General features: G+C 56.7%; 1 protein-coding gene across 3 annotated transcripts in view; it reads left to right on the forward strand.

Annotated features, from left to right (window-relative positions):
• The window catches only part of AFAP1 (actin filament associated protein 1), an 85,859-nt gene that overhangs the window by 4,318 nt on the left and 68,077 nt on the right, over positions 1 to 13,464 (forward strand). For 2 of the 3 annotated variants that reach the window (XM_036328193.1, XM_036328170.1), the window contains exon 2: positions 10,143 to 10,229. The exons of the other annotated variant lie outside the window; for it this stretch is intronic. The gene's annotated coding sequence lies outside the window, so the exon portion shown is untranslated. The remainder of the gene's footprint in view (positions 1 to 10,142; positions 10,230 to 13,464) is intronic. 3 annotated transcript variants of the gene reach the window in all.

Consider the following 13,464-nt stretch of genomic DNA (forward strand, 5'->3'; position numbering starts at 1 on the left):
TCAGGCCGCCTCCACATCTTTTGGGCTGACAGGATGTCCGTACGCAGCGGATAGTAAAGATAACCGGCCTCAGTGCTTCTGGCCGGAGACTTGGCCGGGAAGCTTGGCCCTCGGGCGAGTTTGTTCAGTCCCGTCGTTCCCGGAGCTGCAGCCCCTGGCCTGTCATGTGGAATTAATTGTTAGTAAGGCCTGTCCCCTCCGGCTCCGGAGGTAGTTCTGGCGATAAGATGAAATCATGAATGTGGCGGAATTTCACAAGTTGTAAAATATTATGTTGCCAAGGATTTTAAAAAATGCTTCATTAAGAATGTAATGAATCTGGGTTTTTCTTTACAATCCCAAATGTTCAATGTGCAGGTGATCTTTAGTTTTGCGGTATGTCAGGCAGCTTCATTTAGGAGTGTTTTCTCTCTTTCATTGTTTGGTGTTTTAGTATTTGGGGAAACATAAACGTCAGCTTTCGGTTACCGTTAGTCTTTTGTAAGCAGGACTATGGAATGTGCACAGCTTAGCCTGTAGTGGTCTCTTCAGTTACATACATTCCCTTGAACATTCCTTTAGTGAAGTGTGTTGTTTTTTTTTGACATTCCAGGTCCTAAGTGACCTGTCTTGAGGTTGGGAAAGTCAGGAGGCAGCCTGAGGTCAAGGTCAGGAGGCAGCCTGTGGTCAAGGTCAGGAGGCAGCCTGAGGTCAAGGTCAGGAGGCAGCCTGTGGTCAAGGTCAGGAGGCAGCCTGAGGTCAAGGTCAGGAGGCAGCCTGAGGTCAAGGTCAGGAGGCAGCCTGAGGTCAAGGTCAGGAGGCAGCCTGAGGTCAAGGTCAGGAGGCAGCCTGTGGCCAAGGTCAGGAGGCAGCCTGAGGTCAAGGTCAGGAGGCAGCCTGAGGTCAAGGTCAGGAGGCAGCCTGAGGTCAAGGTCAGGAGGCAGCCTGAGGTCAAGGTCAGGAGGCAGCCTGAGGTCAAGGTCAGGAGGCAGCCTGAGGTCAAGGTCAGGAGGCAGCCTGAGGTCAAGGTCAGGAGGCAGTCCAAGGTCAAGGTCCAAGGTGTTCCTGCTGCCATTGGAAGTACCCAGAAGGCAGCCCGCATCCCTGTGAACCTGACTTCAGCACCAGGGTTTCCTGGGGCCGCCTGCCCCTCCACTTTGGAAGCTGTTGGTGCAGTGTCTGCTTTTCTTGCTCTGCTTCCGGCCTCTGCTTTCCAGGTGTGGCTGGGGTGGCGGTGGGGGACATACAGAGGCTCACAGAGCACGCACCGGCCAACAGAGAACCTACATTCTATAGACAGATATGAAGTGCTGTCGTATAGTACAACAGGGCTTTGTATGCAGACCCCGTGCTGTGCCCACGGACCGTGCTCCCTGCGGAGATACGAGGTGGGACCCGGAGGTGAGGCGCTGGGGCTCACAGTCTGGTGGGAGAAGCAGACCTGGGTGTGACGTTGGTGCAGTGTCCTGAGTGCCACAGCCCCGCAGGGTGTCGGGGCCGGGCTGGTGCAGCGTCCAGCGTCTCTGACAGGCTCACCCTGCCAGGGGGTCCCAGGCAGGACAGGTATCGGCAGGTGTGTGAGTTCCAGGAAGGGCAGTGAATTACCTGGAACCTAGAGCTGTAGGTGTTCTGGGAAATTTAGAACCCCCCCAAACCTTTTCTCCGAGGTTTTTCAGAACGAGTCTCGTCTGTTGTTTGGGATGAACGTGGCCATCCTGCCTTTGACACTGTGACATGCTCCGCGGGGTGTTTTCATACACATCTCAAATCCCCACACGCTAGTGACTCGAAACCACACGGGCCGGCGACCTCCCAGCGCCGCCGGTTAGGGGTCTGGGCAAAGCCAAGGTGTTGGCAGGGCGACCACCTGAGCAGGTGCAGGACCGAGACCTGTTTCCTCGCTGGCTGCCAGCTGGGGGCCGCTCTCAGCTCCTAGAGCCTCGCTGTGGTCCTTGCACATCACCCCTGGGCCCCTGCTCCCGCCCTCTGACGCCCCCATCTGCCACGTCTCTCTTCTACTGGGAGTAGGTGCTCTGCTCTGAAGGGCTCGTGCGAGGAGATGGGGCCGCCCAGGCCACCGGGATAGTGCCCTCTAAGGTCTGGCAGAGTCTTTTCCGCTGTGTCACGTGGCACAGCCAGGGTTCCAGGCATCAGGGCAGGGACAGCTGGGCTATTACCCACCTTCCCCAATGACAGGCCCCTTCACGACAACGCCCGTGAGGTGGCTGTTGTTGCCCTCCGCCCGCAAGTGAATACACCAAGGCACCAGCAGCCCCCTCGAGACCCCGCTCATCTACCTCGCGCCTGAGCTGATGGCGAGGCTCACAGAGCGACAGGCCTGTCGGAAGCAGAGCTCAGTTCTGCGTTTTTGGGCGTGTGAGTCGTCTGCTCCGATTCCCGGAGTTTGGCCAGGAAGTCGTTGGAGTCGTTATTGGAACCAACGCCCGTGTGGGGAATTGGGGCCTTGCCTTTTCAGGTTCGTGTGGAGGCCCCTTTCTTCCGGGGGTGAAGAGCGCATGACTTCCTGTCCGCTTCTAGAATGGAACAGCTGAGCCATCCCAGCAGGGTTCTCATTCCTGAGATTCGGGGAATCTGCTTCAAGGCCAAGGCAAAGCCCGATAAACAAAGTCTTCCCTTCAGCCACAGGGAGGGATGGGGTGCAGCCTTCTGGTGGGGGGACAGCTGGGGACGGGCACAGGTATTTAAGGCCAAGTGTGGCCTCGTTTTAAGTTGTTTTTCATTAGGATTCTTTTCTTTATAGTGAATAAGAAGCTCTGATTTGAAACAAACTTTCTGTAAGAGACCAGAGTCTATAATCCCAAGGCTTTTCACCTGGCCTTCAGCAGTTTGCCAGCTGCTGGAAACCCTGTGCAGAAATTCTGTGCCTGTGTGCTCGTGTGCCCGTGTGCCCGTGTGCCTGTGTGTGTGTGTGTGTGTGTGCCCGTGTGCCTGTGTGTGCGTGTGCGTGTGCGCGCCCGTGTGTCTGTGTGCGCGCCCGTGTGCCTGTGTGTGTGTGTGCGCCCGTGTGCCTGTGTGTGTGTGCGTGTGTGTGCCCGTGTGCCTGTGTGTGTGTGTGTGTTTCCTGGGGAGGGGGGATATTTTGCGGTCCATACATTTTCAAAGTTTGGATTTCAAAAGGTTTAAGAACACACCACTTAATAGGATATTCTTATCTGTCAAGTATCAGATTTTGCTAAAAAATTAAATACCCATTTTAAACAAAGTTATACAAGTGCATCGTTCTAAGAGTCAGAAGTTCGCAAAGCTTGGACCAAAAGAACAGCAGTCACCTCCTCCGCCCTCCTCCACCCTGCGCCCCAGGCCCCAGAGCCAGCCCCTTCAGGGTCCACGGGGTCTCCCCATGCGTGCTGTGCTGCGGGAGAAGATGGTGTGGAGCCCTGGCTGTCCCCTCCTCTGCCCACACCCCATCTGCTCAGCATGCTGTGGTCACGGTTTTAGTGAAATATTATGATCTGGAACTCTTACTCACAGGTGAGATTTTGGTCTGATTGGACTGCATTTCCTTCTTCTCATGGTTTGTCCTTCTCCTGGAGCTGCTCATTGCCCTGCTTTGCGCTGCATTGTCTTTGTGTCTCTCCCTTATTCACTAGCTGTCCCTGCCCCCAACTCCAAGAAGTTAAACCACCTCCCCGTACGTTCAGATCCACCAGGGAGTCTGCCATTTTAGCTTTTTCTTAGGATCATTCCTCCCCATGCTCCCATTCCGCCTGGTCTCCTCAGAGCTGTGTGCTTCCCAGGGCTGCTCACACCCAGGCCTGCTCACACCCAGGGCTGCTCACACCCAGGCCTGCTCACACCCAGGCCTGCCCTCGGGAGCGCCCGGTCTCCCGAGCCCCCCTCAGCCTCTCCTGGGGAAGCGTGGACATAGCAACATGGACGCACCTCCTCAGAACAGTGCTATGACGCGCCCCTCTGTGCCAACTCACTGCTTCGTAGAGCAGCCCCGTTGTGCCCGTGTGAGGGCGAGGGAACAGGCGTGGCTGGGGCCTTGTCCGCATCACACATCACACATCACAGCAGTGAGTGCCGGCAGCCTGGCCCCAGAGCGCGGTGAGTGACTCGGCCTGTGGAGGACTCGTGGCTGCCTCGCGAACCTTGCCTCCTGAGTTAGCTTGCTTGCCCCTGGTCAGTGTGCACGGGAGCTTTCTTCACCACTTCACGCCTAACCCCGCCTCTCGGAGCTGCCCCGACCCGGCTGGGACCTCCAGTGGACCCATCTGGCTGCTGGGAAGGCGGAGTGGCGCTGAGTAATTTTGCTAGGAACAAAGGCCACGATGCCTGGGCTTGACCCTCGGGGGATGAGGCCTGGAGCAGCCTTAGGATGACTTTGGACACTTGGGTAGAAGAGCAGGAAGGGAGAGCTTTGCCCAGGACTGTGACCTGGACTGTGGACATGCAACCCTGAGCAGCCAGCTCGTCTGGCGGGTCGTGGTCTGTGTCCTGGGGTGGCTATGAGGTCCCTCTCCCCCAGGCCAGCGGTGTAACTTCTGACTCAGCCCCAGTTCTCCCCCAACCCCAGTGTGCCCTGAAGAGCTTTTTTTTTTTTTTTTTTTTTTTTTGGCAAAAGTTCCCTCTGACTCTTAGTTTATCTTATCTTTTCTGCTTATAACAATGTTGCCAATGAAAGCTTTGTTTCCCATCCGGAAGAGGACTTGAAGAGTGAGCTAACATACTCTGAACGCTGTTACAGAGGCAAGTCCTGGCTTTGATTCTGAAGTGGCACCTGCAAGTGGCTAAACGCAGACGCGTGTGTGTGTGTGTGTGTGTGTGTGTGTGTGCGCGCGCGGGGGCGGGGGCGGGGGGAGCAGAACCACTGCCCAGTCACCGTCCGTAAGGGGAGCCAGAGGCCACCCGTCCCTAAGGTGGAAATGGAAACAAACCTGGTCTTTTGAAAACAGTGGGTCTGGGCACCATTTCACCTGAGTCAAAGGTGCTGAGGTTTGGGGTCACCAGCCTGTCACCCAGGTGTCCCGCGCTCTCCCTGGGCAGCTGGGGCCTGAGGAAGGCGTTCCCCCCTGTTGAGGACCCAGCACCTGTCAGCTACTTCACACAGAGTCCCTTCTAATGCAGTCTCAGAGGGAAGCCTCTTTTTCTTAAGATGAAGGGAGAGGCTTAGAGCTGTTCGGAGTGGCTCCAGGTCCCATCACTGTAAGAGGAAATGAAGTACTGGGACCAGGGGTTTGACTTCAAAGCCCTTGATCTTCCTCAACACGTGGTAGCTTCCCGGACGGTGGGCGGGGTGACTAAGAACCCAGGGAGCGGGCTCTGTGGGAAGAGGCCTGGGGGGACGGTGCTCTCTCCAGACCTGGAATCCGCCTCACTCGCTGCTACGTCAGGGACTGACCAGCTGGAGGGAAGCATCGGTTCTAGACTGTTCTTTGTGGAAATAGATGGAGACCAACCACACGAGAAAGGCAACAGCTGTTTATTCAGAGTTTAGGGTTTGGCCGGGACCCCAAGGCAGGCAGAGGGGTGGGAGAGCTTCCTAGTGGAGAAAGAGGGGGCCCGGGGTCCTGATGGGGCTGGGCAGCTACGGAAGGGGGCATCACAGGTGGCTATTGGGGAGCAGGGTTGGCTTTCTCAGGTTGGCACTGAGTTGGAAGTGGGTAGAGTTAGGGACGCTGTCAGGTACTGATCCAGTCCTGGCTGATGGTCACGAGTTATTGCTCAGCCTCCTGGATTGTCACTAGACAGCAGCTGACTTCCTGCAGGTCGGACTCCCACAGGCTGGGTCCTGGGCTGGCTGCCGCAGGTTGGGGGCCATGGCTCTGCCTTTACAGGAGGGTTGGGCGTTGTCTGTCTGGATAGTCCGTCTCTCGTCTTCCTCTCCTTGGTAAGCATAGTAACTGACAAGTTAGATGTGCTGGGAATTCCGTAGATGCTCTGTGTCCCCTGGAAGAAGCTTTCAGACCGACGTTAATCAGAGTGACTGTGAGCTGTTGGACCATCAGCCTCAAAGACTTAAAGCAGGCCGGTTCCCACAGCATTTCCCCGGCGTCGGTACCTTTCAGCCATCGCGAGGAAGATGCTTTGTCCATTGCTGGCTCTCTGTCATCGGCTGTGGTTGGTCCAAGTCCCTGCATAGCCGTTCTTTGTGCATTTCGTGGTTTGCTACCTCGCTTGTCCCGCAGGCGGTGAAGTGTGTCGTGGCCACCTTCGTGGTACTGCGGTGTCGACTGTGGATTTGCCAGCTGGAAGGCTCTCAGCAGTCTCCTAGGCCAGCCCCTGATCGGATAGACGAACTGAGATGCAAAGCCTGGGGACCATCAATGCTCCTCCCGCCTCAGGCGATGGGGTGAGGGTGAGGTGTGGTCTGAACAGAAATCTTGCAGCAGCTGGCTTTTATTTTCTCTGCTTCTGCCTCTTGTTATCATAGAAACTTAAATTGGCCTTTGTGTGTTACCATACACGTAGGAAATATTGATTTGTTTACATACAGGGTACCTTTTTTCCTACTCATTCAGCTGCCGTTTCAGCATGGTTAGAAGGTCAGATTTAGGGACAGAATTGTGTCCCCCCTCCCGCCAGGGCCAGTTCCCCTGTTGCATCTTGTTAGTGAATAGCTGCCTCACGCCTTTGCTCCTGTCCAGTCTGTTTGACCGTCTGGATGAAGTCATGCCTGGCACCCTGCTTTCACTCCACGTCCGGACAGGGCCGTGGTTTTCCACTGCAAAGAGGAAGTCCGGCTCCTGGGCTTGGCGCTTGGGGCCTTCGTGATCGGGGTGCAGCCCACTAGTTTGGGTTCCTTTCTTTCCATTCCTGTTGTCAACTTTACAGGAGACGGGTTCCTTACGCCCTTTCTGGAGCCGGTCGAAGAGCCGGCTTAGAATTTGAACTTTCCCGTGTGCACATGCTCTCTCCACTGCAATGCCATCGCCCCGCTGCCCCTTCAGCTCGGATCCATCCCTCAAGGCTGGAGTGCACCCTCTCAGTGACCCCTCCTGGACACCCCGAGAGTGCTGCACCTTTATTCTTCGTTTGATGAACACGGCGACCCTGGGAGTGAGGGGCGACTAGTTGCCTATGTCCTCCATCACTGTTAGAACGTTTAGCCGATGTTTTGAATGTAATAGAAGCGATGGAACAACATTGAAAAGGCCCTGGGGAAGGAAGGCCCACTCCCTTCACTGCTCTCCGTCCTGTGACCTCTGTCGCCTGTTTCTTCGGAATCTTTCCACAGCACCCTGTGCAGGCAGGCCCTGCGGGCAGTGTGCCTTCTTCCACACAGGGGCAGGCAGGTGGAAGGTTACTCCCACTGGCTTCCTGTCACGCGGTCCTAGGTTGTCCAGCCTTTTGGAGTGAGGAGCAGTGCTGCGTTGTACGTAACGCGTGCAGCTCTGCATGAGCGTGTCCATGGCGTGGCTCCGCATGGCGGGCTGTTGGACACAGGCGTGCACATTTCATGCTTTGTCCGTGCAGCTCTGCATGAGCGTGTCCATGGCGTGTCCCGGAGGCGGGCTGTTGGACACAGGCGTGCACATTTCATGCTTTGTCCATGCAGCTCTGCATGAGCGTGTCCATGGCGTGTCCTGGAGGCGGGCTGTTGGACACAGGTGTGCACATTTCATGCTTTGTCCATGCAGCTCTGCATGAGTGTGTCCATGGCGTGTCCCGGAGGCAGGCTGTTGGACACAGGCGTGCACACCACGCTTTGTCCGTGCAGCTCTGCATGAGCATGTCCATGGCGTGTCCCGGAGGCGGGCTGTTGGACACAGGCGTGCACCCTGGGTGGGAATGCTGGACTCCTTTCACCAGGTGGACCGGTGGACCCTCCCTGTCGGTGGGAAGAGGGCCTGTTTGCTACAGCCTTGCCCACACAGTGTGCTCTGAAATGTGTTCTGTGCCAATCACACAGACAGGTGAGAAAATTGCTCCTGTTGTAAAGATTAGGAACCAAAGCTCAGAGAGATGAGGTGGTCATTTGCCTGGTCTCACAGTAGATGGCTGAGCTACAGCCTGAATTTAGTCTTCTCATTTCCCAAGGCTGCTTTCTTTGGAGGCAAGCTGGTATGGAATATACGTTACCTTTGACAAGTTAATAGTGATGTACTACTTCCGTCCTCTCTGGGTCGTAAGCCGTTCTGTGTGTGCGGAGAGGGATTTTGAGATTTAGAGAACGCGGGTCTAGGACATTCCTGGAAAGGCAGGGAGGTTTCTCTGCTTTTTAACCCTAAAACCTGACTTTTTAAAACCTTTTGCTACAGTTTCTACGGGGGAAGCCCAGGCCTTTGTCTTTCAAAACTGCAGTTGTCTGTGAGGAAAGGGGAGGGGGGCGTGTTATGAGGCCCTTTTTAATGTCAGCAAGTCTGCTGAGTTCAGTGTATTGTATCTTCTGTGTGAGTTAGGAGATTGAGGAAGCCAGTAGAGAGCCAGGCTGCTTCTTAGCTGATGAAACCGTCTTCCCTGCTTTCCGTCGCCCATCACAGTGACAGCATGGCCTCTGCTTCTGATGCCACTGGGCCGGCCGCCCTACAGAGAGGGCGCTCCTGTGGGCCGTCCACACCACGTCGTCCAGAAAGGCTGTGCGTGGACGTGCGGGCCTTGTCAGGCTTCCCAGACAGCAGAATTGAGGAGCACCATTCCTGTGTGAGCTGTGTGTGTATAGATGTACATTCACTTATGACGCAGGAATCAGACACATTCCCCAGAGCCTCTTATTCCAATAATAAGGCGTTTTGCCTTCACACTGAGAGCGTGTGTGCGCCCACTCCCCTGACAGCCCTGTCACCGGCTGTGGGCCCGCTTTGAATGCGCAGCCTTCACCTTTCTGTTGGATGGGTTTCGTTTGGGTCCTGGGGCCAGCGATGAGCTGCGTGACTCCCCGTCCTCTGTCTGCAGACTCTTTCTGACGGACGATCTGAAGAGCTCGTTGGGCTTTACTGTTTCCCCAGCAGCGTGAGCTCAGGCCCGGGCCGAGCAGCCCCCTGAGAAATCGCTCATCTTCTCGTCGCTTATGTTCAAGGCCAGCAAAGCTCGAGCGGTTTTTATGGGGCTGCATACCAGCGTCCTGCGGGAGCCAGGGCCCTGGCTCTGCCCGCTGCCAGCACGGCTAGTGGAGTCACCAGGCAGGCCAGGCCCGACTGGGCCAAGTGGGACAGCGCTGGTCTGTTTCCTGAGCGGCCTTCCAGCCGTTATCCACGGACTGTCCTCTGCACCTTGCCCAGCGTGGGGGGAATGCCAAGCTCACCCAGGCACATCCGTAACCACTAGCAGCGGTTCTCAACCTGTGGGTTGCGAACAATGAAAATACATCCTGCATATCAGATACTTACATTACGATTCATAACAGTAGCAAAATTACAGTTATGAAGTAGCAACGAAAATAATTTTATGGTTGGGGGTCACCACAACATGAGGAATTGTATTAAAGGGTTGTAGCATTAGGAAGGTTGAGAACCACTGCCTAGGGCAGTGATGGCGAACCTATGACACGCGTGTCAGAGGTGACACGCGAACTCATTTTTTTGGTTGGTTTTTCTTTGTTAAATGGCATTTAAATATATAAAATAAATATCAAAAATGTAAGTCTTTGTTTTACCATGGTTGCAAATATCAAAAAATTTCTATATGTGACACGGCACCAAAGTTAGGGCTTTTCAAAATGCTGACACGCCGAGCTCAAAAGGTTCGCCATCACTGGCCTAGGGCCGTGGTCGGCAAACTGCGGCTCGCGAGCCACATGCGGCTCTTTGGCCCCTTGAGTGTGGCTCTTCCTAAGCCTTAGGAGGACCCTAATTAAGTTAATCACAATGTACCTACCTATATAGTTTAAGTTTAAAAAATTTGGCTCTCAAAAGAAATTTCAATCGTTGTACTGTTGATATTTGGCTCTGTTGACTAATGAGTTTGCCGACCACTGGCCTAGGGTATCGCGTCCAAATGCAGGTGCAGGAGGAAGCTGGCGGCACTGGGCCGTGGACGGACGGGAGGGGCTGTGGCTCCGACCCCGCTGAGCAGGGTGTGATGTGAGGAAGGCACCGGCAGGAAGGCGCAGGGGGCCCAGGAGTCAGCCGTGGAGGCTTGGCTTCCGACCCGAGAAAAGATGGGGGTGGCGTTCTGTGCGCGCCCAGCCGCACCTGCCACTCAGCTCATGCAGGTTTATCTCCTGTCCGACCCCCCTGACCACCTGCTCGTTTCTACAGAAACGTTGCCGGGAGTCTTCGAAGCTCTTCACCAGGAGAGTAGATGCTCACGGAGGACCATCCAGTCGCACCAGAGACACAACGCAGGTGAGTCTCTTTCTCACTGCCTTTGGCGTAACCACGACGAGTTTTGGGTGTATTTGCTTCCAGGTCTTTCCAGTGCACTGATAAATACATACGTGCCGTTTGCGGATGTTTTTAAAACGAAATGAGTGCTTGTCCGCTGTTCCCGCACTCCCCGCCCCAGCAGTCCGCTCGGTCCGTCTTGCGCTGCAGGAGACCTAGTGGGCGGGCCGGCCCTGGACGCAGAGTAATGGCAGTGACGCTCGCACGCGTGCCTGGCGCACCCACCAGTGACGGTCCTGCCTGCTGGGCTCCGGACACGAGTGGGTCTTAGAGTTTTCACCCCAGACCTGTGGGTGAACACTGTTACTTTAACAGGTTACAAACGATAAACTGGTAGAGAGAAGCTAAGCCATTTCCTCAAGCTCGTGGCCTTATTTCCAAGACAGAGAACACATTTAAAAAACTCTGGTTCAGTTCAAGTTATTCACATCCACTCGTCTCAAGACACATCTCTTTAGTGCGTTCCGTGTCGCGCTGTCGCAGGAGCTTTTCCTGGGAGCATGTGTGGGGTGGGGTGAAGGGGGCGGTCTGCAGGCACGGGGGCGGCCACAGAGGGGGTCTCCCCATAGCCCTCGGGACAACCATTTTCTCTGCCTTCTGGCCCAGGTCCCGTCCTTGTACACACACTTTCCAGAGGGACTTGGTTTTGGGTTCCGTGGCGGCTCACCTGAGACTGAGCGACTGTATTTCACGCTGCTGGGTCGCGGCCTGGCAGGTCAGCACGGACGCCCCTCGGGTTGGCCTGCGGTCACCCCAGTCCTAGGGGAGGGGTCCTGGAGTGATGGGCCTGCCACAGCAGGGGTATCTCATAGTAGGTGGATCTGGTGCTGGTTTTGATGGATTTTGGTGGGTTTCCTGCTGTTGCCCACATGGGAGGGAATTTCCACTGGCCTCTGGGTCTGTGGGGGACTCAGGGTCAGAGCAGGGCCTGGCGTCTGCAGGTCAAGATGCTTGTTATGCAAGTGCGGTCATGTGCCAGGGCGGGGGGTAGCAGGGGTGGGCTGCGCGGGAGGGTCCTCGCTGGGCTGTGAGTCTCTGCAGCCCGGTGTTGGCCGCGCACGCGCTGGGCGCTGCTACGTGCTCTCTTGGCAAGTTCCAGTTGGGTGTCTGTGGGACAGAAAGCATGACCTCAGCGTTTGCCACCAAGTATTTATAGCAGCGGCGCCTCCCATGTGGGTCACTGTCTGTGCTGTGGTTCTCGGGGATTGTAGCTCTCTCCCCGGAGCGGAGCGGCGCCCGTTCCAGGTGCTGTTCATCCCCGCACACCCACAGGGCTGGTGCCAGCCAGAGGGGGCGCTGCCAGCAAGCGCCTCTGCATGTGGTGTCTGCTGGCCCCTCCCTCCTCTGCCTCCCATTCTCCCTATCCCCTTCCTCCCCCTCCCCTCCCCCTCCTTTATCCTCCCCCTCCTTTCCTCCCCTCCTCCTCCTCCTCCTCCTCCCCTCCCCCTCCTTTATCCTCCCCCTCCTTTCCTCCCCTCCTCCTCCTCCTCCTCCTCCCCTCCCCCTCCTTTATCCTCCCCCTCCTTTCCTCCCTCCTCCTCCTCCTCCTCCTCCCCTCCCCTCCTTTATCCTCCCCCTCCTTTCCTCCCTCCTCCTCCTCCTCTTCCCTCCCCCTCCTTTATCCTCCCCTCCTTTCCTCCCTTCTCCTCCTCTTCCTCCTCCTCCTCCTCCTCTTCCTCCTCTCTTCTTCCTCCTCTGCCTCCTCCTCCTCCTCTTCCTCCTCCTCTTCCTCCTCCTCCTCTTCTTCCTCCTCTGCCTCCTCCTCCTCCTCCTCCTCTTCCTCCTCCTCTTCCTCCTCCTCCTCTTCCTCCTCCTCTTCCTCCTCCTCCTCTTCTTCCTCCTCTGCCTCCTCCTCCTCCTCCTCCTCTTCCTCCTCCTCCTCTTCCTCCTCCTCCTCTTCTTCCTCCTCTGCCTCCTCTCCTCTTCCTCCTTCTCCTCTCCTCCTCTCCTCCTCCTCCTCTTCTTCCTCCTCTGCCTCCTTCTTCCTCTCTCTGCCTCCTCCTCCTCCTCTTCCTCCTCCTCCTCTTCCTCCTCCTCCTCTTCTCCTCCTCCTCTCCTCTTCCTTCTCCTCCTCCTCCTCTGCCCCCCCCCCTTTCAAAAACATTTCTTATCAGAAACGGAGCAAGTATTTGGTTTTGGTTTCCTCCGTTGGCTGCTCTCTGCTGAGTGTATCCAGAGGGAGCCTGGGAAAGTGAGGAAGGACGGTTGTCCTCCCCTCAATGCTGCCATGGCCGCTCCTACCTGAGGGGCTGCAGGTGCGCAGGCGTGCGGAGCGGCTGTGCGTCCTCTTTCACACCTCCCAGCGGCCCGCTGAGACGGTTCACCCCCAGTGACCAGGCCGCTCAGCTCACAGTGGGTGAGGGGTCCTCAGTCTCAGCGAGGCAGTGGCGAAGGAGAAGCCACCACAGAGCGAGTCAGGCCGATGGCTCCTATCCCTGGAGGTCCTGGCGCTGGACGGCCCGTGGCCAGCCCTGCCCGTCTGTGTTTGCATCGCCAGCTTCCATGTGAGCAGAACCCCCCGCCCTCCTCGTGTGCAGCCTTTGAAAGCTTATATTTCAGCCGCACGTGTGAGAGCGTGGGGAGTCACACAGGCTTCAGGTACAGGCATGTCCTGTCCCAGGGTCACAGGGATGGCCTTCCCCACAGGAAATGGGAAGGACAGTCCCCACTGGGAGATACATGCCGCCCTGGCCGGTGCTGCTCAGCGGTAGAGCGTCGGCCCGTGCGTGCAGGGTCCCGGGTTCGATCCCCGCTCAAGGGCAGGTACCTGGGTTCCATCCCCGGCCCAGTTGGTTGGGGCACGTGCAGGAGGCATCCAATCAATGTTTCTCTCTCTCTCTCTGTCTCTCTCTCTCTCTCTCTCTTCCTCTCTCTCTCTCTCTCCCTCCCTCTCTCTCTCTCCCTTCCTCTCCTCCCCTCTGCCCCCTCCCTCCCACTCTCCAAAAACATCAATGGAGAGAATATCCCGGGTGAGGGTAACACCACGCAGGTGCGCGTGCTCGTTCTTCTCGCCGTGTGCCTGCTGCTTTGTGCCTGCCGCTGAGGCGCAGGTCCGCGGCGCTCAGAATGCACGTCCTTGGAGCTCTACTCTCCCGCTCTCACTGGGCGTTTTGGTCCGTCCAGCGCCCCCTGGAGTCGAGGTGTGACAGGACAGCGTGCCATGTGCCTGCATAGCTCCCATCCCGCTAAAGCGAGG

This window comes from Myotis myotis, unplaced genomic scaffold (genome assembly GCF_014108235.1).
Source record: "Myotis myotis isolate mMyoMyo1 unplaced genomic scaffold, mMyoMyo1.p scaffold_m19_p_1, whole genome shotgun sequence".
In the NCBI taxonomy this organism is placed as follows: Eukaryota; Metazoa; Chordata; class Mammalia; order Chiroptera; family Vespertilionidae; genus Myotis; species Myotis myotis.